This window comes from Piliocolobus tephrosceles, chromosome 14, assembly GCF_002776525.5.
Source record: "Piliocolobus tephrosceles isolate RC106 chromosome 14, ASM277652v3, whole genome shotgun sequence".
In the NCBI taxonomy this organism is placed as follows: Eukaryota; Metazoa; Chordata; class Mammalia; order Primates; family Cercopithecidae; genus Piliocolobus; species Piliocolobus tephrosceles.
The window spans coordinates 63,042,680-63,065,163 of NC_045447.1; the positions used below are offsets into that span (position 1 = coordinate 63,042,680).

At 43.3% G+C, this 22,484-nt stretch overlaps 1 protein-coding gene across 2 annotated transcripts in view; it reads left to right on the forward strand.

Moving 5' to 3' along the window:
• The first annotated feature begins 12,353 nt into the window (after window positions 1-12,353).
• BNC2 (basonuclin 2) overlaps window positions 12,354-22,484 on the forward strand; it is a 457,144-nt gene continuing 447,013 nt past the window's right edge. The window contains exon 1 of one of the 2 annotated variants that reach the window (XM_023197170.2): window positions 12,354-12,466. The gene's annotated coding sequence lies outside the window, so the exon portion shown is untranslated. The remainder of the gene's footprint in view (window positions 12,467-22,484) is intronic. The other variant, XM_023197169.2, reaches the window with a different exon arrangement.

Here is a 22,484-nt window from a genome sequence, read left to right on the forward strand (position 1 = left end):
ATGGTGCATAAATGAGATATGTATTTCTTGGTAGTGAGAGGTGAAGCCAGCTGAGCTTCTGGGTCGGGTGAGGACTTGGAGAACTTTTGTGTCTAGCTAAAGCATTGTAAATGCACCAATCAGTGCTCTGTGTCTAGCTAAAGGATTGTAAATGCACCAATCAGCACCCTGTAAAATGGGCCAATCAGCATTCTGTAAAATGGACCAGTCAGCACTCTGTAAAATGGACCAATCAGCGCTCTGTAAAGTTGACCACTCAGCAGGATGTGGGTGGGGCCAAATAAGGGAATAAACTGCTGGCCACCTGAGCCAGCAGAGGCAACCCGGTCTGGTCCTTTTCCAGGCTTGGGAAGCTTTGTTCTTTTGTTCTTTACAATAAATCTTGCTGCTGCTCACTCTTTGGGTCCGCACTACCTTTATGAGCAGTAACACTCACCATGAGGATCTGAGGATTCATTCCTAAAGTCAGCAAGACCAGGAACCCACTGGGAGGAACAAACAATTCTGGACGCGCCACCTTTAAGAGCTGTAATGTTCACTGCGAAGGTCTGTGGGTTCACTCCTGAAGTTGGTGAGACCACAAACTCACCGTAAGGAAGAAACTCCGGACACATCTGAACATCTGAAGGAGCAAACTCTGGACCTGCCATTTTTAAAAACTATAACACTCAACTGCAGGGGTCCATGGCTTCATTCTTGAAGTCAGCTAGAGACCAAGAACTCACCAGAAGGAATACATTCCAGACACAGTAGGAGAGAGGTAACTTTTGGCTATATAAAGGACAGAGAACACAGGAGATGAAAAAGACGTGTATGGGGTGCTCTGTTTGACACAACTGCATTGCAGTCATACACGTCTCAGAAGAAATGGGGCTTTTACAGTGTTCCTTTCTAGTTGAGCGTCTGGCACAACTACACAGCTGAAGCAATAAGCTGATACATCAGGAGAACATGCAGCGGAAACAGGAAGTAGTCTGGTCTGAATGTCCAGGTGACCAGGTATAAGTGGAGTCAAAACTTATAAGTACATGTAATGTTGTAATTTGTGATAAGGGACTTTTATTCCTATAGAAATGTTTTTCTTAAGATATTATTTCATGTTTAAGTGTTAGAACTTCGTTTTAATAAATTATTCCATTAAACTCCTTTCTCTGTTTCTGTGCCTAACTCACTGTACCAGGGATGGTGGAGAGTTGAGAAAGCTGCACTCCTCCATAGGACCTCTGCTCTCAAAGACCTTGCTTACTTTCTCATTAAAGAGATAGACACACATAAAACAACCATAAATATGTAAGGGTGTGTGACTCCATGACAAATCAATAGTCCAGGCTATACGTGCTGCAGGAGCTTTAGAGGGGAGAGAAAAACAGCCACAGAAATAAAGGAGGGTTCCAGGAAGGATGTGTAATCTGATCAAGTCCTTGATAACAGGGTGGGATTTAAGAGCTGTGGGACACCAGGCTGGGCGCAGTGGCTCGTGTCTGTAATCCCAGCACATTGGGAGGCCGAAGTGGGCAGATCATGAGGTCAGGAGATCAAGACCATCCTGGCTAACATGGCAAAACCCTGTCTCTACTAAAAATACCAAAAAACTCAAAAAATTAGCCTGGTGTGGTGTCGGGAACCTGTAGTCAGTCCCAGCTACTCTGGAGGCTGAGGCGGGAGAATGGCGTGAACCCGGGAGGCAGAGCTTGCAGTGAGCTGAGATCGTGCCACTGCACTCCAGCATGGGCAACAGAGCGAGGCTCCGCCTCAAAAAACGAACAAAAAAAGAGCTGGGGGACATCTACATGCTGTAGTCCTTAGACGAGATAGTTAAAGCTTCAGAGTCTCTTAACCATAGAAAAGCGATAGTAATGCCTGGCTCTATAGTTTGTTGGAAAGATTCAGTAATATATACAAAGAAAATGATGAAGAACTTGACCCATAGTAGATACTTAGAACAATTATTTTGTAATCATAAATGATCTAAATGTAGCTGTGCCTCTTTTTCAGAGGGGCCTCAACCCACCTTTGGAAATAGGTGGTAGTTAAGTTGGCACAGACACGAATCGTTAAAGAGGAAGTAGTGCATTCAGCTGGAGAGTCAAGAGAAAAACACAGAAATAATTATGCATGTGTGCAGGGAAGGCTATCCAAGCAGAGCAGTGGATTATTGCTGGGTTGGGGAAAAACATGGTATAAACAAGGTGAGTCATTTATTCATTCCACACAAACTTACTGAACAACTATTAGGTACCAGGCACTGTACAAGGTACGGGTGTTGAAAAAAAGTGAGCCTTGAGAAGCAGACATTACAATTTGTCTTGACATGGTAGAAAGGTCAAGAGCCAGACACGGTGGCTTACGCCTGTAATCCCAGCACTTTGGGAGGCTGAGGCTGGTGGATCACCTGAGGTGAGGAGCGCAGAACCAACCTGGCCAGCATGGCAAAACACCATCTGTACTGGAAATACAAAAATTAGCTGGGTGTGGTGGTGGGCACCTGTAATCCCAGCTACTCGGAAGGCTGAGGCAGGAGAACACTTGAACTTGGGAGGTGGAGGTTGCACTGAGACAACATCCCGCCACTGCACTCCAGCCTGGGCTACAGAGAGACTCTGTTTCAACAACAACAACAAAAAAAGGGGGTGGGGGGGCGCAGTGGCTCATGCATGTAATCCCAGGACATTGGGAGGCTGAGGCAGGCAGATCCCCTGAGGTCGGGAGTTCGAGGCAAGTGTGACCAACATGGACAAACCCCGTCTCTACTAAAACTACAAAATTAGCCCGGGGTGGTGGTGCACGCCTGTAGTGCCAGCTACTTGGGAGGCTGAGGCAGGAAAATCACTTGAACCTGGGAGGTGGAGGTTGTGGTGAGCCAAGATTGTGTGATTGCACTCCACTCTGTCTCAGACAAAAAAAAAAAAAAAAAAAAAAAAGAGAGAAGGGCAAGAATGAAGATTTACTACTTATTGAGCAGGGTAAGAACATATAATAAAAACAAAATTTAAAAAGCTAAGGTCTGGCCGCAAACAGGTAAGAATGGGGGGTGGAAAGTGGACAGGAAGAGTATAACAGAAACATTGTTTCAATAGTTAAGCAGAAAATGGTGGTCATAGGAATGAAATGGGAGTGGATGGATGTGAGGAATAAATTGAAGGAACTCCTGTGTAATTTAGTGAAAGATGATTTGGGAGATGAAGGCAAGAAAAAGAGGATTGGACGTTGAATACAAGGTTTGCTCTTAAACGGATAAAAGGGCCGGGCGCGGTGGCTCAAGCCTGTAATCCCAGCACATTGGGAGGCCGAGACGGGCGGATCACGAGGTCAGGAGATCGAGACCATCCTGGCTAACACGGTGAAACCCCGTCTCTACTAAAAATACAAAAAAAACTAGCTGGGTGAGGTGGCGGGCGCCTGTAGTCTCAGCTACTCGGGAGGCTGAGGCAGGAGAATGGCGTAAACCCGGGAGGCGGAGCTTGCAGTGAGCTGAGATCCGGCCACTGCACCCCAGTCCGGGCGACAGAGCAAGACTCCGCCTCAAAAAAAAAAAAAAAAACGGATAAAAGAAGAGTAAAGACAGGAAAAGGAAAGTTGAAAAGAGAAATTTGGAAGGGGTATTGATGGTTTCCATCTCAGATTAAGTTTGGGGTGGTTCAGACACATAGGAAGACCATAATAAAAACAGAAGAGAAAAACCATGAGATTTAACCATTTGTTGGAAATCTCACATTATGTGTGGAAGAAGTAAGTGTGAAGGGGTTGGGGAAGGATGTGATAAAGGAAAGGAAGGAGCCAGTATAGTAAAGTGGGAAAGAACCACCAGAGGGGGCCTTTCTGAGACGGAGTTTCGCTCTTGTCACCCAGGCTGGAGTGCAATGGCGGATCTCGGCTCACTGCCACCTCCGCTTCCCGGGTTCAAGCGATTCTCCTGCATCAGCCTTCCAAGTAGCTGGGATTACAGGGATGCGCCACTACGTCCAGCTGGTTTTTTGTATTTTTAGTAGAGACGGGGTTTCTCCATGTTGGTCAGGCTTGTCTCGAACACCCGACCTGAGGTGATCTGCCAGCCTCAGCCTCCCAAAGTGCTGGGATTACAGGCGTGAATCACCGCGCCCAGCCTGAGGGGACTGTTTTTGAAAGATCAACAATATCCCATGCATCTGAGAGTCAGAGAATGGGATTAGGGTAAATATATCTATAGAATCATTATCTATAGAATCAATGGATAACTATACGATAATGCAGATTTATGAAAACATATTAGGGGTAGGAAAATTTTAAAAGACTTTGACATGACAAACAGATCTAGTGTTTTCAAATTCCTGGCAGATATTAATCTTTGGAGTTATAAATGAGAAATTGGAGTTCATGAGAATTTCCCAAATCATGAGTTATTCTGAATTTTTTCATAACACTTATGTATTTTTAAAATAATGATCATAATAATAGTAAATCTTTTTTGTGATAGGGTTCTACTATGTGTCTGAAAGATTTTCTGTAAAAAGGAATGTAATAATCAATGTGTGGCTTATATGAACCAATATATTGTGACAAGATTATGTATTCTCAGTAACATGTAAAAACTAGCTCTACCAGCCAGGCGCAGTGGCTCACACTTCTAATCCCAGAACTTTGGGAGGCCGAAGCGGGCGGATCACCTGAGGTCAGGAGTTCGAGACCAGCCTGGCCAACGTGGTGAATCCCTGTCTCTAGTAAATACACAAAAAATTAGCCGGGAGTGGTGGCGGGTGCCTGTAATACAGCTACTCTGGAGGCTGAGGTAGAAGAATCACTTGAATCCAGGAGGTGGAGGTTGCAGTGAGCTGAGATCACACCATTGCACTCCAGCCTGGGCAACTTAGCAAGACTCTGTCTCAAAAAAAAAAAAAAAAAAGAAAAAAAGAAAAAAATTAGCTCTACCTGAAAAGGACATTTAGTAATAGAAAACACTAAAAAATAAAAAACATTGACATCAATGCTAAATAAAATATTTAAAAATTGTAAAAGCAAGCCACATATATTTAATATTTAAAAGTTACCATTGTTGGCCTGGCGCAGTGGCTCACACCTGTAATCTCAGCACTTTGGGAGGCCGAGGCGGGTAGATAGCGAGGTCAGGAGATCAAGATCATCCTGGCTAACACAGTAAAACCCCGTCTCTACTAAAAATACAAAAAATTAGGCGCCTGTAGTCTCAGCTACTTGGGAGACTGAGTCAGGAGAATGGCGTGAACCCGGGAGGCGGAGCTTACAGTGAGCTGAGATCGTACTACTGCACTCCAGCTTGGGCGACAGAGCGAGACTCCATCTCAAAAAAAAAAAAAAAAAGGTTACCATTTTTTTGTTTGTTTGAGAATGTTTAATTCTCATAGGGGAATGATAAATGATAATACTTTTCCCGTTTTGCTGATTTCTTCATAGATTTTTCTCAGAATTTGGAAAAAAAAATGTAAATTTTATAGGAAATGACAGGAGGGAATTCCTACATGGGAACTATGAACAGACATGTCATTTCCCTGTAATTTAGAAAGCTTCAAGCTGCAATTAATAAAATGCAACCTCAAAATAGGCTAAATTACAAGGGGACTGATTATATCACATAACAAGAAGTTTGATGCCATCTGGGGTTACTTAATTCAGTAAGCCAGTAACATCATCAAGAGCTCAGGTGCTTACCACCTTCCCCTCTTATCATTCCAGGTATGTGTGGTCCCTTTTGGTCACAAGGTGGATACAGCTGCTTTGAGGTACCATAGTCTCATATACTAACATCCAGAGCAGAAAAGGGACAGTATACTTCTTGTCATTTTGTTTTTTATAGTTTCAATGCATCATCTTTCCCTGACACCCCTCCAGTGACTTCTTCTCATCCTTCATTGGCTAGAACTAACATGCTAATCCTTAAACCAATGACAGCAAAGGGGAAGGGCAACCATAATGGGTTTAGAACAATCTAGTTTAACCTGAGGTATGGAAGGGACACTAACTGTTGTGGACGCCAGACACTCTCAAACGATCCGTCTTTTTTTTTTTTTTGAGACGGAGTCTTGCTCTGTCGCCCAGGCTGGAGTACAGTGGCGTCAACCCGGATTACTACAACCTCCGCCTCCTGGGTTCAAGGGATTCTCTTATCTTAGCCTCCCAAATAGCTGGGATTACAGTGAGGTGCCCGCCACCACACCTGGCTAATTTTTTTTATTTTTAGTAGAGACGGGGTTTTGCCATGTTGGCCAGGCTAGTCTTGAACTCCTGACCTCAGGCAGTCCACCTACCTTGGCCTCCCAGAGTGCTGGAATTACAGGCGTGAACCACCATACCCAGCCACGATCTCATGACCTCTTACAAATTACTGAAGAATTCAAAGAGCTTTTTTTGTGATGGAGTTTTTCTCTTGTTGCCCAGATTGGAGTGCAACCTCCGCCTTGTGGGTTCAAGCGATTCTCCTGCCTCAGCCTCCCAAGTAGCTGGGATTACAGGCATGCGGCACCACGCCTGGCTAATTTTGTAGTTTTAGTAGAGACAGGGTTTCTCCATGTTGGTCAGGCTGGTCTCGAACTCCTGATCGCAGGTGATCTGCCCATCTCCACCTCCCAAAGTGCTGGGATTACATGCGTGAGCCACCGTGCCACCCAGAACTTTTGTTGATAAACATCAGTAGCTACTGACATTCATTTTATGAGAAAAATTTAAGTCATTAATTCATTTAAAATAACAGTATTAAACCTATCACTTATTACCATACTGTGGTAAACAGAATAATAACTCCTAATGATGGTTCATATCCTAATCCCTGAAACAATCCCTGAAACCTGTGAATATGCAGATATGATTAAATTAAGGATCTTGAGATGGGGTGATTATCCTGCATTATCTAGAAAGAACCAGTGTAATCACTCAGGTAGTTATAACTGAAAGAGGGAGGGAGAAGGCTCAGTGTCACAGCGGTATGGCATGAAAAAGACATGTCTGGTTATCACAGGCTTTGAAGATGGAAGGGGGCCATAAGCCAAGGAATGGGGGTGACCTTTAGAAGCTGGAAGAAATAAGGAAATAGATTGTCTCCTAGGGACTCCAAAAAGAAACACAGGCTCACAATCACGTTTTAGTTTAGTGAAACCTATTTCAGATTTCTAACTTCTAAAATTATAATGAATTTGTGTTGTTTAATCCACTAAATCCGTGGTAATCTGTCACGGCAGCTACAGGAAATGTATATATACCCATATTTTAAAATGAAAAACAAAAACAGGCCGGGTGAGGTGGCTCACGCCTGTAATCCCACTTTGGGAGGCTGAGGCAGGTGGATCGCCTGAGGTCAGGAGTTCAAGACTAGCCAGGCCAACATGATGAAACCCCATCTCTACTAAAAATACAAAAATTAGCTGGTGTGGTGGTGTGTGCCTGTAGTCTCAGCTACTTGGGAGGGTGAAGCAGGAGAATTGTTTGAACCTGGGAGGCGGAGGTTGCAGTGCCACTGAACTCCAGTCTGAACAACAGAGAGAGATTCCATCTCAAGAAAGAAAAAAAAAAAAACTTAGTGAGAAGCAGAGTGCACTGATTACATTTTTGGCACATTTCTTTAACAGCCGATTAAGACAGGTGGGTTCTTGTATCTGGTTCTGCATTCAGTCTGTTGTGATACCACCTGTTATACTGTCATTGGAAAACTCCACTGTACACACAGGAGAGAATGTAAGAAAGGCAAATAACTCCCCAGTATCATGATAAAAATGGTTTTGACTTCATGGACCTCCTAAAAGGGTCTTGGTGATCTTTAGGGGTCCCAGGAACATACTTTGAGGAGGGCTGATGTTGGAAGTCAACAGTGTTTGCTACAGTCTCTAAAAGAAAAAGCCCTTTCCCCCGCCATATTCTTACACTGAACTTGTTTGGCCTTAAGGCAGTGTAATCCTCTTGACATTTCTTCATTAATTCAAGTAATACTTAAATGAGTTTATTTTGTGCCTGGCATTGTTTTATGGGCTGAGGCTATATAAGTGAGCAAAGTCCTCACTTAACGTTGTCATGCATAGGTTCTTGGAAACTGTGACTTTAAGCAAAATGACAATAAGCAAAACCCATTTTACCATACACTGCTATAAATAAGAGTCCTGCAGGATATTTCTGGTCACAAAACATCACCAAACTTCTAAATAAAGACCCCAAATACTTCTAATATTGAAACACTGAAATAAATGTGAGCTATACATACACTTAAGAAAGATTAACACAAACAATTAGGATAATTATAATTTTTTTTTTTTTTTTTTTTTTTTTGAGGTGGGAGTCTTGCTTTGTTGCCCAGGGCTGGAGTGCAGTGGCATGATCTCGGCTCACTGCAACCTCTGCCTCCCGGGTTCAAGCAATTCTCCTGCCTCAGCCTCCCAGTAGCTGGGATTGCAGGCGCAGGCCACCACGCTCAGCTAATTTTTCGATTTTTAAGTGACGGGGTTTTACCATGTTGGCTAGGCTGCTCTCAAACTCCTGACCTCAAGTGATCTGCCTGCCTTGGCCTCCCAAAGTGCTGGGATTACAGGTGTGAGCCACCGTGCCCAGTCAGATAATTAAAATATTTACGTAGTTATTCCAGTTCTGAGATGCAGGTGGCTGGAGCCTATCTGGACAGCTCAGAGTGCAAGGCAGGAACCAACCCTGGACAGGCCATCAGTCCATGCAGGGCACACACACACACGCTCACATGGGGATCATGTGGATACTCCAAAGAACCCAAGGGGCATGTCTTTGGGATGTGGGAGGAAACTGGAGTATCCAGAGAAGACCCATGCAGACAGTGGGGAGAATGTGCAAATGCCACACAGACAGTGGCCCTGGCAGGGAATCAGTTTATTTTTTTCTCAGCCTTGTAACAAAAGGAAGTTGAATGAAAGGACATTGAATGAAACGATGTTATTCAAGGACCTGCAGCACAGTTGTTTCCCTTGTGGAGCTTCCATTTTACTTGAAGAAAAATAATAAACACATAAACTAAGAAGACAATTTCAGATATTGATAAGGGATACAAAAGGGATACAAAAATAAGTAATAACAGCAAGTATGAGGGGTGTTTGGGGTGGTGGGCCAAGAGCTATTTAAACTAGAGTCTGCAGAATTGCTGTTAGAGCTGATATAGAAATGATAAGAAGGAATCATTGGAAAACTTGGGAGAACACTCCAGGTAGAACAGCAGGGGCAAAGAGCAGGACAGAGCTCTGCAAGTTAGAGGAACAGAAAGGAAGCCAACGTGACTTGAGTGTAGTCCACCATGGTAATGAACAAATGGAATAAAACAGTCGAAAAACTCAGTCGGGTGTAGATCATTCAGGTCTTGCAGGATACAAAAAGGACTTAAGGTTTTATTCCAATTGCCATACAGAACGCTAGAGGAAATGAGACTATGGAATCCTCTTAAATGCTGGGCTTTGCTTCCTTCTGTAAATTCTTCCACCTTCTCCAAGCGCTGCTCTTCAGCCTAACACATTCCCCATTTTTAACATGATGACTCTCCAGAAAGGCACGAGATCCCAAATAGATGCATCTTGCCTCACATAAATTGTTTGTATGCTAACATCAAAAATGGACAGATCTGGAACCAATCAGGGGAATGTAAATTACAGGTTGCTTGATGTGGAATAACTTCTGCATGTTGGCCAGTGTAGGTGTGCAGCCAAAAATGCACTGTGTGAATACAATTGTTTGGCAATTGCTGATCTGTCACTTGTCCAAAGCGGTAAGTGTGTGAATGGATTTGTATGGGTAATGACTATGAAATTAGCAACTAGCTTTTCTCATCTCTCCATGATGCAAGAAAAACATACTGGAACTTGGCTCATTTCTGGAAAATTATTGTGATGATCCTCAATTGTTCAAAATGCACATTTGGTCATCATTATACCTTGTGTAATCAGTTTCTGCAAACTACAAGATGATGTTCGTTATGTTTAGAAAATAAGGGAACATGCTCTACACCTTAAATCATTTAAAGATGAGCCTTCTTAGATAACATGCATTTAAATATCTATATATTACATATATAGATATACAGATATATAGATGGTTGTTGGGAGATTTACTGTATATTTTGATTTATGCTGTAGTGAGAAAAGTAATCTTGTCTTTCATTGGAAACCTGCAGACGCAACCTGTGCCCAGACCTCTAAGTTATTTATGATAAATAATATGGGAGAAGTGTTTACCAGACACATTTTTCCACAACAAAATGATGCACAGAATCCACAAATGCAGAAATCTTCTTTGAAAGGGCCAGGAAACGGTCGGAATTTGGAACCAGTCAGTATACAGAAATGCAAGTGCGTGTTAAAAAGCTGGATCCACGTGAATAATAAGCCTAATCCCATTTTCTTTTTTTTTTTCAGATGGAGTCTCGCTCTGTCGCACAGGCTGGAGTGCAATGGCATGATCTTGGTTCGGTGCAACCTCCACCTCCCGTGTTCAAGCAGTTCTCCTGCCTCAGCCTCCCGAGTAGCTGGGATTGTAGGCGCCCGCCACCACAGTTGGCTAAATTTTGTATTTGTAGTAGAGATGGGGTTCCACCATGTTGGCCAGGCTGGTTTCGAACTCCTGACCTCAGGTGATCCGTCCGCCTCGGCCTCCCAAAGTGGGATTACAGGCGTGAGTCACGCGCTTGGCCACCTAATCACATTTTCAAGACAGCTGTGGCTACTTGGGACTCTCAGCGGCTTTTGAAAAATTTTTAAAAATTAGTTACTGTGAAAATTTGTATTAAACTAAGACCAGACTCTGCAAATAAAACTATGTAATTCCAAGGCTCTATATTTTCAAAGGAATTTAATTCTGTCCTTTCAATGCAATTAGGTAGTCTCTCTCTCCCTCTATTCGAGGAAGAGAAAGGAAGAAGGGATGATTCTCACTTTTCAGTAGGAACCGGTAACCATACCTGCTGTTCAGCCAAGTCTTCGCCGATTCCCTGATTTCTTAGTGTTCAGGGAGTATGCTTGAAACCTATGCCTTCCTCCCATGTTAGATAAGCAGAAAGTTTGCTCTAGCTATGATAAATCTGCACAACGCGGAGATGTTTTTGGCACAAAGTGTACGTTAGTTACATGATGATGATTAAGCTCCCCCCCACCCCCGCCCCATTCTTGCGGCCAGGGAGTGTGTTTTGCCTGCATTTAAGAAATGTCCTTCAGCTGCAGGCGTGTGCGCGCTTAGCCTATAGCCGGCGTTTCTGAGTCTCCAGGGCAGGGTGACTTGGGTCGGCTGCGTGTCACCCACAGATGTGACTGTTCTTTCCCCCGCGGGCGCGACAGCCTCCTTCCTCTCCAGCCCGAGGCCCGCGGCCCAGACCAGGGGAAGGGGAAGGAAGCCCTCGCCGCAAGCCGGCGTCTGGGCCAGCACAAAACGCGCCGCCACCAGAAAAACTTTTTCCCCCAGCTGCGCGCTACTTTTGGCCTTTTCTCCCAGCACGTTCTCGTCCCGGGTTTCTGTCCCCTGGGTTTTCCTCCGCCTCGCTCGCCTTCGCCCCAGCGGCGCGCAGAGGAGCTGGGCTGAGAGGGGCGCGGGGAGTCGGGGCGGCCGCGGCGGGGACGCCGGAGAAGGAGCAGGGGCAGAGGAGGAGGGGGCGTGCGGGCCTAGGGAGGAGGAACTGGTCAAAGGGGACACAGACGCCCGAGTGCCCGAAAAGGAAAGAGCCGCCGCGGTTTGCTGCAGTCGGAATAAAGTTCGCGCCCTTTCCTCGGCGTTTCGCAGCCTCCTCTCCTTCCCTCCGCTCCCCACACCCTCCCCGCATTTTTTTTTTTTTTTGGTCACAGCTGGGCGCTAGCAGCCACCTCCACCTCCACGCCCGCAGCCCCCGGCGGGGGCGCCAGAGTTGTTTTTCCATCCCCACAAAGTTGTTTTTTCCATCCCCAGAAAGACAGAGCAAGAAAAACCCAAACAACAAACAAAAAGCCCCCAAACAACTCACAGGGCGGGGGGGAGGGAGAAACATACATCCTCCTTCCCCAAGCCACTGGACCTCTGAGGACAAACAACACAACGAACCGACTTTTATTTTGCAAAAGGGAAGCAACATTGTAGTCACGACAATTCTGCAGAGAGGAAAAACTTGTGGGGCTTGCACGGCCCCCGAGGTCACCTCGCCCGCCGGTCCCCCGCCTCCCGCGAGCAGGGCAGCCCCCTCCCGGGACAGGCCGTTCCCTTTTTTTTTTTGCGTCCCGAGGAGGAGCCGGGGAACCGTGCCGGGTGGGACTCGGGGCGCGAGCGCGACCCCGGCGCGAGAGTAAATCAGTCACCTGAGCGCAGAGGGGCCGCGGCGAGGGCGCGCGCGGGCGGGCGGGGAGGCGGAGGCGGCGAGAGCTGCGGCCCGGAGGAACTCAGAGGGGGAGGGAGAGAAAGGCCGAGACGGAGAGAGCCAGCGGCGGCCGAGGGGCTGGTCCAGGCGCGGCCGCTAAGAGGAGACCAAGAGGCGGGGGCTGCACTTGACAACCAGCATGCTGAGATGGTAAGAAGTTTCCACCCTCCTTCCCTTTTTATTCTACACTTCCTCAGAAATGACCCCCGCGCCCGAGCGCCACCGGGGCCGCCCGGGGGCCGTGTCCGCCCTCCGGCCCGCGGCGCGAGGGGCAAGGGGGCGCTGAGGAGGGCGGGCTGGGGACCAGTACCCCGGTCCGACCTGATCCCCGCTGCGCTCTCAGTGTCCTCCCCTAAACTTGGCCCCAAGTTTCCGAGGCGAGGTCCAGGTGGGAGGGTGCGCGTGTGAGGGGGCTCCTCAAGGTCGGCCGCGCTCGCGGCTTCCACGCGAAGGTGAGCGGCTGGCTAGGGAGGCTCCAGGGAGTTGGGGACGGGCTGGGGGGACGAGGTGCAGGGGAGCGGGGGATGAATGGAGCGCTGGCAGGAGCTCGGGGAGGATAGGAAGGCGGCTGGGACCTACGGGAACTTTTACAACTTGCCGCCGAGTGAGGGACCGGCGGCTGTGCGTGGGTGCCGGGTGCGCTCGGGCGCAGCCGCCCAGGCCCGGCACGTTGACTCTTCCCCTCCCATCTTCTTCACATTCGGAACCTTCCAGTGGTAAATGGAAATGGGAGGAAATGCTCCCGCAGGCTTTGCGGAGAAGGTGCAGAACGCAGGGCAGGAACATCAGCCCTGCAGAGAGACGGCTCTTTTCGAAGTGCAATTCTATAGGAGCCGATTTGTTTTACTTGCACGTTGACTGGAGGGTGGGATTTGGGGCCCGGGAAGGGAGCAGAATAAAAAATTATATATGTTGAAAAACCCTAGGTGAAATCTCCTGTGAAGTGAGTTTAAGGTTGAAAAAAAGTTCCAAGTGCAAGTGGTGGAGGAGATGGGCTGGCTTTGCGAAGCGAGACTCCAGCACAGCCCCTCTACGAGAAGAGACTTCTCTGCAGCGAGGAAGCGTGCAATTAGTTCGCCTGATGATGAGCCGCTCTGTCCGCTTTCGGGGAAGTGATTTGTTGGAAATGGGGCTTGACCACTCCCTTCTTTTTAGTTTGCTTCCACCCAGCGTTGCTATTGTTACCCCCACTTGGGCATCTGACATAGTGTGTTCCGTATGTAGAGGGAACATATAAGAATAGAGGTGAGATAGCGGGTTGGCATTTTTTTCCTCTCCCCTTCTCCCTAATGTGACATCTCTTGTTTCAGTGATCAAAGTCACAACTGGAGTGTAGGAGATGCTACTGTCAAATGCAGGCGCACGTGCACACACACACACACAAAAGCGTGAACCCAGGACTGTGGTTACAGTAACGCTGACAGAAATTAAAGTGGTTTTGAAAGCAGCGTACGATTTATGATGGTTCCCATTTACCCTAGAGTCAAGCTGTTGTAAAACTGACGTACAAAAGACATCATAAAATAATCCTGTGTACCCAGGATTAAAATGGCAGAAAGTGGCCTGTTTTATTATTATTTTTATATACTTCGTGGACACTTGCAGTTGTTGAAAGCTGCATTTAAGTGAGACATCAAAACAGAATATTAAATATATCTGTTTAGACCTTGAGAGTTTTTCTTCGAACGGGCATTTTACACAGGAACACTGTAAAAGCCGGTTGCAGGTTTTATTTTTCTTCCCTTCACCCTAGCCTATATTAACTATTTGTCTACATATCTATATTAACTATTTGTCTACATATCTATTCCCATATACTAATCACTTTGAACTGTGGCTAAGCCTGTTTGCGTTCCACTGCTTTGTGTTCTGCAGTTTCAGATGTTACTGTGCACACGCATACATGCTTTAAATGAGACGAATTTGTTTCTGGCACTGTTACTTAGTGTGTCTGATCTGAAGATGTACCCTAGTCGTTAGACCTTGTACAAACTTTTACTCTTTGGACACACACACACGCACACATACACACACACAGAGTCCCTTGTGAGCCTTTAGAGAGTATCTGTATTTTATATTATATTTGTAGCTGTTTCATTTAAACTGTTCAGTCTTAATGAAGTTCTTAGTTTGCAGAGTGCACTGTATTAAAAGTCCAGATTGCTAATCACTTTACCAAAGTACAGGAGTATCTTTACCTGAGGGAAGTAATAATAACGAGCTTGAACGTGAACTTTGAGTATCTTTTGAGGAAGGTCTGAAACTTTTTTTCTCCTTGAGAATATTAAGTTGGGTGGTGTTTGCATGTAAGACTTTGAATAAGAATCAACTGTGCATGATATTTTATGATTAATATTAGGAAAATATTAATAGCGGCAGTACATTCCTAATACCTGATTTTTTTTCTTCTATTTGAGATGTAAGATACCTGTCAGATAGGGATATGCGATTACAAAAAGAAGCAGACAAAAGCAGAGCTGACTATTGCTATATTAAAATGTAAGTGTTACAGTTTGAATTTTCAAGTGAGAGTTCTTGAGTTCAGTGCTTTACATAACATTTTGTCCTAATCTTGCTTGCTGTCAGGGATGTTTCATGGTTGTGCAATTGCTGCAGTCAAGAATGCCAATTTGCATTCCAGGAGTGTCATTTGATTACTTTTATCTGCACAGCTCCAAGACCGGCCCAGACCTCTCGTTTCATCTTGCCATGTCACGAGTCAATGCTGTGTCGTCTTTTCAAAAATCTGCCTGATTTAGACAAGAAAGAAAAGTACTTTCATGTTGCAGCCGCAGTCCCCTGCTAACTTGTCAGCAGCAGGATATGATTCACTTGGGCCCAGAAGAATGGAACAGAGAGGCGGGTTAGGCGGTTCAATAAAGCCCACGGACAGGTAGTGTGTGACATCCCCAGAGAGCTGCAGTTAATGAAGAACAGGTCTGCTTAGTTCTCCACACGCTGACCTGGTGCTGTCCCCACAGTTTTCTCATTTGATCTTTCCCAGCAAATTGATCTTTTCTTGTATTTTTTTGCCTTCCAAGTTAGTCCTTGTGGGACTGAAATTAGCAGAGCAACTTAAGTTGGATAATACAGCTGTTCAGAAAGGAAGAAATTGGACACTGGCTCAAAAAGGGGTGGGGGTGGGGGGGGTAGAGGGAGCTATTCTTTTTGTTGTTGTTCCTGGGAATATTTCTTAATATTAAGGGAGTCCAAAATAGATGATGACTTGAAGTTAGTTGTTTCCTTTACTTTTAATTTTAGAGTTAAGGGTTCAGCAAGATTTTAAATATTCCTTAAGTATTTGAAAGATGGCCTTAGTGAATATGAGTTCAATTTAGTATTGTTCAGATTCACTTGTTGGAGATGATTTGCCAGTCGACAATGTGGCTTTTATGGTTATTGTAAGATGGCATACTTCAACTATATTATTTATAGTCTTCTAAACAATGTATGATCCCCAAATATCCAATACTAAATTGCAGGTAAGATTAAACAATACAAAAGTCATTATACTAGTGTTGTGTATAAATACTATGGTATATTAAAATGTTTTCTATACTATTAGCATCTTTGTTTTATATAAACCCCACAGATTCTTTGTTTTATATAAACCCCACAGATACAGTTCATGAAGTGTTTTTTGTCTGAATTTTTGAGATGATGCATTTAAATGTAGATTTTTAAAACTGAGACCAGACCACAAGTTTGCATTTCTGTGGATGTTCATACATGTTGTTGTTTGTTTTCTGACATTAAAATTAATTTTAGACAGGATGGGTAAATTTATATTGTATGATTTAAACAGATTATAGTTTCACTATAGAAATTTGTACATAGAGCTTACGTTGGAAGCAGTTAATAGATTCTTAACTTGATAAATATATAAGGAGCAACGCTTTCTGATTTACTCAGCAGATGGTCTCATTTACCATCTACATCCTTACAAGAAACAGAGTGGAAAACATTTCTTATGGAATGGGAGGTAGCCTCCTCAAATCTTTCCTGTTGGATGGGAATTATATAGTATCATTGGTTAGTAAACTCCCCTCTGAAGAGCTAGAGGGAGCCTCATGATTTTATTAGATATACTTAAGGTTTAAAAAACACTCTGGCCATCAGAATGTTGCACAAAAAAGAGTGGGTAATGGATACTGGCTCAGTGTTTAGATTGGGAGGTGCTATTTTTTTTTTATTATTATTAAAAAAAAAACAGTGACAGAAGCAAAAGAACTTTCTACAAGAACAGTCAAGGTATCAGCTAAGCTTTCTAGGCTTTTGCCTTTCAGGTGATTTAAAGATCAGACAAAATGCAACTAGATACTGTATTTTAAATGTTTTGGTTTGACTACTGTTTGTAGTTTTTGTCAACTGAGGGAGTTACTCTGGTTTTAGGAAGCCAACCTTCAGAGTTCTATTAAAAGTAACTTCCTACCAAATCACTGAGAAGTGAGTTAACTTCTTTTGGTTTATGAAGGACAACCCCTTTTCAGTAAATGATGCTTTTAGAGTAGTTCTACGTATAACTGCTGTATTCCAGAGAAAAATTTTCTTTAAAATAAATACTTCGTATTATAAGCATAAATGTTAAACTATTTATAAACCTGACTTATTATGGATCAAAAAATAAGTTAAAGACATAGGATTTAAATGATATTACATTCAATAATTGTCATTTAATTTCATTTTTACCACTCTCCATTAACATTTGTGATACGTTTATGTTAAAGAGTCATTGGTCATAATTGCACTTTAATATTTATATACTAGTTTTTAGGAGCATTACTTTAGACAAACATATTTATCATTTAAGTAAATAATATAATCCAGTGAGATAAACTACCCAGATTTGTCCTTCTTAAAATCTTTTGCACAGTAGCTCTCATTATGTTGCTAGCCAATAAAAGTCTTTATTTGTTGCTTATTAGAACCCTCAGTACACTCGAGTTCAGCTATAATTTAATTTGGCTGTTCAAAGAGCCTCCCTTGTTTTGAAATATGTTCTCAGTATGCTTTTACTATTTGTTGTGAACCCATATTCTAACTCAATGCATAAGAACCTATATTCTAACTCAATATGCCTAAGAATGATATTACAGATATATCATTCTGTTAAGTTTTTGCTATAGTCGTAACTTTTTTTCTTTAAAAATATCCGTACACAACAACGTCAGTTTTGTTCTTTTTGCTCTATTTTCTCTTTGACATTCTAGAGTATTTTTTTCTTGGTGATTTAAATTGTTTTGCTATTATAATTTAAAATAAACTTCCTAAAGAATACAACCTTCCCCTAAGGTATAGTGAGAAGGGCACCAAAAAATAATAGGTTCAATAATTAGGAATTCTAGTTGAGGCCATTTCACAATTGCAATGGCTTGCAGTTACAAAAAGTTTGCCTGGTACTCACAAATTGCTAGTAACTGCTGCGAAGTTTTGCAATGAGTGGAAGGTAACTTTGAGAGTTTTGGTTGTATTTGTAACAAATTACGTTCACTAAAGACTAGAACTTGACTATAAAATTCTAATAAGATGAGTATCAGGAATTCTTCCATAAGGAAGGCAGAATTTGAAACTCCTAAATGACTCAACATGTATCTTACCAGTGGGAATAGCATCAAGCCAGCCTTCTAGGTACAGTATTTAATAGTTGTCAAAATGTACAGTATTGTCTTGGAACTTGTGGTTCATGAGTTGATAGTCCCTGCTTTTTTGTGTTTATTACAAAGATGTAACAACCTACACAAAACATTTTTCTCTTATAATGACCTTACATTTGCCAAAGTGCCCCATGCTGAAATTCCTTTTCAGTATCTTTTTTTTTTTTCAGTCCAAAGCCAGACGTGTACCCAGACACAAAAGCCTCTGTGTATAGCAAGCTGTTTTAAATATTGTGACTCGACGATGTGCTGTCCTTTCTCTGCTTGAGCCAAGGATCTCTGCTCAGTGTCTGTGGATTACCAAGCTCCTTCTTTATTGTACCTCTTGTCAACTATTCCTATTCATTTAACCTTTCATTAGTGTCTGTGCAGCTTCACTGTCTGGAAAGGCAAGGAAAAACCGAAAGGCCCCACTGTCACAGTTATTAGATTTCTCGGTTACATCCCAGCAACCATAAAGAAGTAAGAGTCGAGACTATTGTCGTGCATGCTGCTGTCCTGGGGTGCGGCTCTTCTGTGCATGTCAAGGACATGTGCCACATGTTGATATGCATCCCAGGGATAAATGCACAACATGGGGGATAGGCCGACGCTGGCAGTAATGAGCTTTGTAGGAGTTATTGCAAAGACCAACAGTTTGTGAAGGAATTTTGCTTAACAGGCCAAGGAGATAGACAAGAGTTGAGGGTTGCCAAGATTTGCCTGTGCGGGGCTTGTCAGTCACATTGTTTTCATCTAAACTTCATTTGAGGGGAAGATTGAATACATTTGACAGCAACGAAAAGTCTTACTTTCTTTTTTTAAATCTTTCAGAGGACAAAAGCAATATTTCTGGTGACATAACTGTTTTTATTACTGACTAAATCATATATATGAATGGATCTATTAGCAGTTTATCTTTTTCCATACCTAGAGGATAATTAAAAGATATTTCATAGATGTCATATATATGTTTTAAAATCTGTGTAAAAATAATGTAGCCTATTAATTTTGCTTTACTGTTTTCCCCCTTTGATTTTCCTCTAGCATAGCCTGGTTCTTTAGAAATGCATTTGCTTAGTTGGCTAGATGCAGAGGAGAAAAAGGGTGATAATGTGGTCATTTTCAAATCATAAATAAAATAAGTATTTGTAAATTTTATATTGGAAAGTATTTTAACATCTTAGCGATGAAGAGAATTACCTTATTAAGAATTCTGAAAACACTTGGAAATGGTACATTTTAATACATTTGTCTCTCTTTACCCAAAAGTTTGTCTTTTTTTTTTTTTCTTTTTAAAATAGGAGAACCTTTGTTACTGAGGGTAAATAAAATATTTTTGTCTCCTGATTTCAACAGATTTTGTCAGTTTTCCAAACTTTTTTGGGGTTCTCCAATATCTTTTCAAATATGTTAATGACTTATTGCCAGATCCCTGTGAAGTTATTTTTAATTTTTCCTTGACCTCACTTCTTTTAGGCAAGGCTTTTTAACAGTTGTACTTTCTCTGTTAAGTTTTTTTTTTTTTTTTTGTGAAACGGAATCTCGCTCTGTCGCCCAAACTAGAGTGCAGTGGCGTGATTTTGGCTCACTGCAACCTCTATATCCTGGGTTCAAGCGATTCTCCTGCCTCAGCCTCTCGAGTAACTGGGACAAAGGCACGCGCCACCAGGCCCAGTTAATTTTTGTATTTTTATTAGAGACGGGGTTTCACCATGTTGACCAGGCTGGTCTTGAACTCCTGACCTCAGGTGATCCACCCGCCTTGACCTCCCAAAGTGCTGGGATTACAGCGTGAGCCACTGCACCCAGCCACCTCTGTTAAGCTTTTCTTGGTGTCTTGTGAAAGTATGGGCTAAGTTATCCTTGTTTTAGGGAAGAGAGATGAGCTATTTTTCATAGTCTTTCTCTCAGGTGGGATGCTAAATGCCCAGCTATCCTAGGGCTATGCCCCAGCCTTTTGGCCAGCGGGCGGAAGTACTGTATAGAATATATAGAGATGGGGCAAGGCGCAGTGACTCACACCTGTAGTTGCAGCACTTTGGGAGGCTGAGGTGGGTGGATCACAAGGTCAGGAGTTCAAGACCAGCCTGGCCAATATGGTGAAACCCTGTCTCTACTAAAAATACAAAAATTAGCTGGGTGTGGTGGCAGGCACCTGTAATCCCAGCTACTCAGGAGGCTGAGGCAGGAGAATCACTTGAACCTGGGAGGCGGAGGTTGCAGTGAGTCAAGATCTCGCCCCTGCACTCCAGCCTGAGTGACAGAGCAAGACTCCATCTAAAAAAAAAAAAAAAAATCTCTCATCGTCATCTAAGGCTGGTCACCTTCCCACAGGAAAAGCATGAGTGTCTTAACGTTCCTTTTTCTAATAGTTCCATTTGCATTTATTATGGTTTGTGTTGGGAGTAGTAGAAGAGAAAAAAGGGACTTGTGAAGATGAAGGCCATAATTTTAACTCTTCCCCCGGCAATGAAAACCCCCAAATTAGAACAAAATAGGTCAGTGCTGTGTGGTAATTAAAGAGACAGGAATACATGGCGGTAGCTACTCTCTGCCGGTATCCTGCACTTACTCTTCATCCAGTCAGTATCTCTATGCAGGTGACTGGCTATTCCTTGGAAGGCAGTTGTGCTGTTGCCTGTTAGAGACTGAGAACAGCACTGGGACTGGGTATATATAGAGGCCCTGTTCTATTCCACCTACTTTTGATAGCCTCTGTTCTGTCATTTGTAAGTCAAGTGAGTTTGGGAGTTTCTAAGTGCCTTTCCAATTGGTACATTTCATACTTTATATGATAACACTATATAATCATAGCAGTTTACTTTTATTAGCTTTATTGAGATATAATTCACTCACTTAAAATGTACATTAATATTCCATTTTATGGATATACTACCTCTTATATATCTATTCAATGAAAGCACATTTGGGTTGTTTACACTTTTTGAGTAATGTGGCCCTGAACATTCATGTACAAGTTTTGTGGACATAATATATTCATTTTTCTTGGATGTGTGCTCAAGAGTAGAATTGTTGGGTGGTATGGCCTATCTACTTACAACTTTTTGAGGAACTTCCAAATTGTTTTCCAACGCAACTGCAGCATTTTACTTTCTAACCAATAGTGTATAATTCTTCCAGTCTCTCTACATCCTCCTCAACACTTGTTATTGTCTTTTTTTTTTTTTTTTTTGAGACGGAGTCCCCCTCTGTCGCCCAGGCTGGAGTGCAGTGGCGCAGTCTCGGCTCACTGCAAGCTCCACCTCCCGGGTTCACGCCATTTTCTTGCCTGGGAAATGGTGGCAGGCACCTAGCTGGGACTACAGGTGCCTGCCACTATGCCCGGCTAAGTTTTTGTATTTTCGGTAGAGACGGGTTTCACTGTGTTAGCCAGGATGGTCTTGATCTCCTGACCTTGTGATCCTCCCACCTTGGCCTCCCAAAGTGCTGGTATTACAGGCGTGAGCCACCGTGCCTGGCCCTTGTTATTATCTTTTTATTTTTATACATCTTAGTGGGTATGAAGTAGTATCTTGTTATTTGAATCATCCTAGTGACTATGAAGTGACATTTCACTGTGGTTTTGATTTGCATTTGCCTGATGGCTAGTGATGTTGAGCAACTTATGCACTTATTGGCCGTTTGTGTATCTTTTCTGGAAAACAGACATCTCCACTGGCCATTTTTCAATTGGGTTATTTGTCTTTTTATTGTGGAGTTCTAAGCGCTGTTTATATATTCTGAGTACAAGCCTTCTGGTAGGTACAAGGTTTGCAAATACTTTCTCCTATTCTGTGAATTGTCTTTTTATATTTATTTTATTTTATTTTTTTTAAGAGACAGGGTCTTTCTAGCTCTCATGCAGGTTGGAGTGCAGTGGTGTGATGATGGCTCACTGCAGCCTTGAACTCCTGGGCTCAAGAAATCCTCCTGCTTCAAACTCCCTAGTAATTGGGACTACAAGTGCAAGCCACAATGCCTAGTTAATTTTTTAATATTTTTTTTTTTGTAGAGATAGGGTATTACCATGTTGCCCAGGCTGGTTTCAAACTCCTGGCCTCAAGAGATCCTCTTTCCTTGACCCCCCAAAATTCAGGGATTATAGGGCATAAGCCACTGTGCCCGGCTGTCTTTTTTTTTTTTTTTTTTTTTGAGATAGAGTCTTGCTCTGTCACCCAGCTGGAGTGCAGTGGTGTGATCTTAGCTCACTGCAACCTCCGCCTCTTGGGTTTAAGCCATTGTCCTGTCTCAGCCTCCCGAGTAGTTGGGATTACAGGCATGTGCCACCATGCCCGGCTGATTTTTGTATTTTTAGTGGAGACAGGGTCTCTCTGTGTTGGTGAGGCCAGTCTCTTTAACTCCTGACCTCAGGTGATGTGCTGGTCTTGGCCTCCCAAAGTGCTGGGATTACTGGCATGAGCCACCGCGCCCAGCCCCAGCTGTCTTTTGAGTTTTTGGTGGTGCCTTTTCAAGCACAGAAATTTTTGATGAAGTCTAATTTGTCAATTTTTGTTGTTTCTGTCCTTGGTATG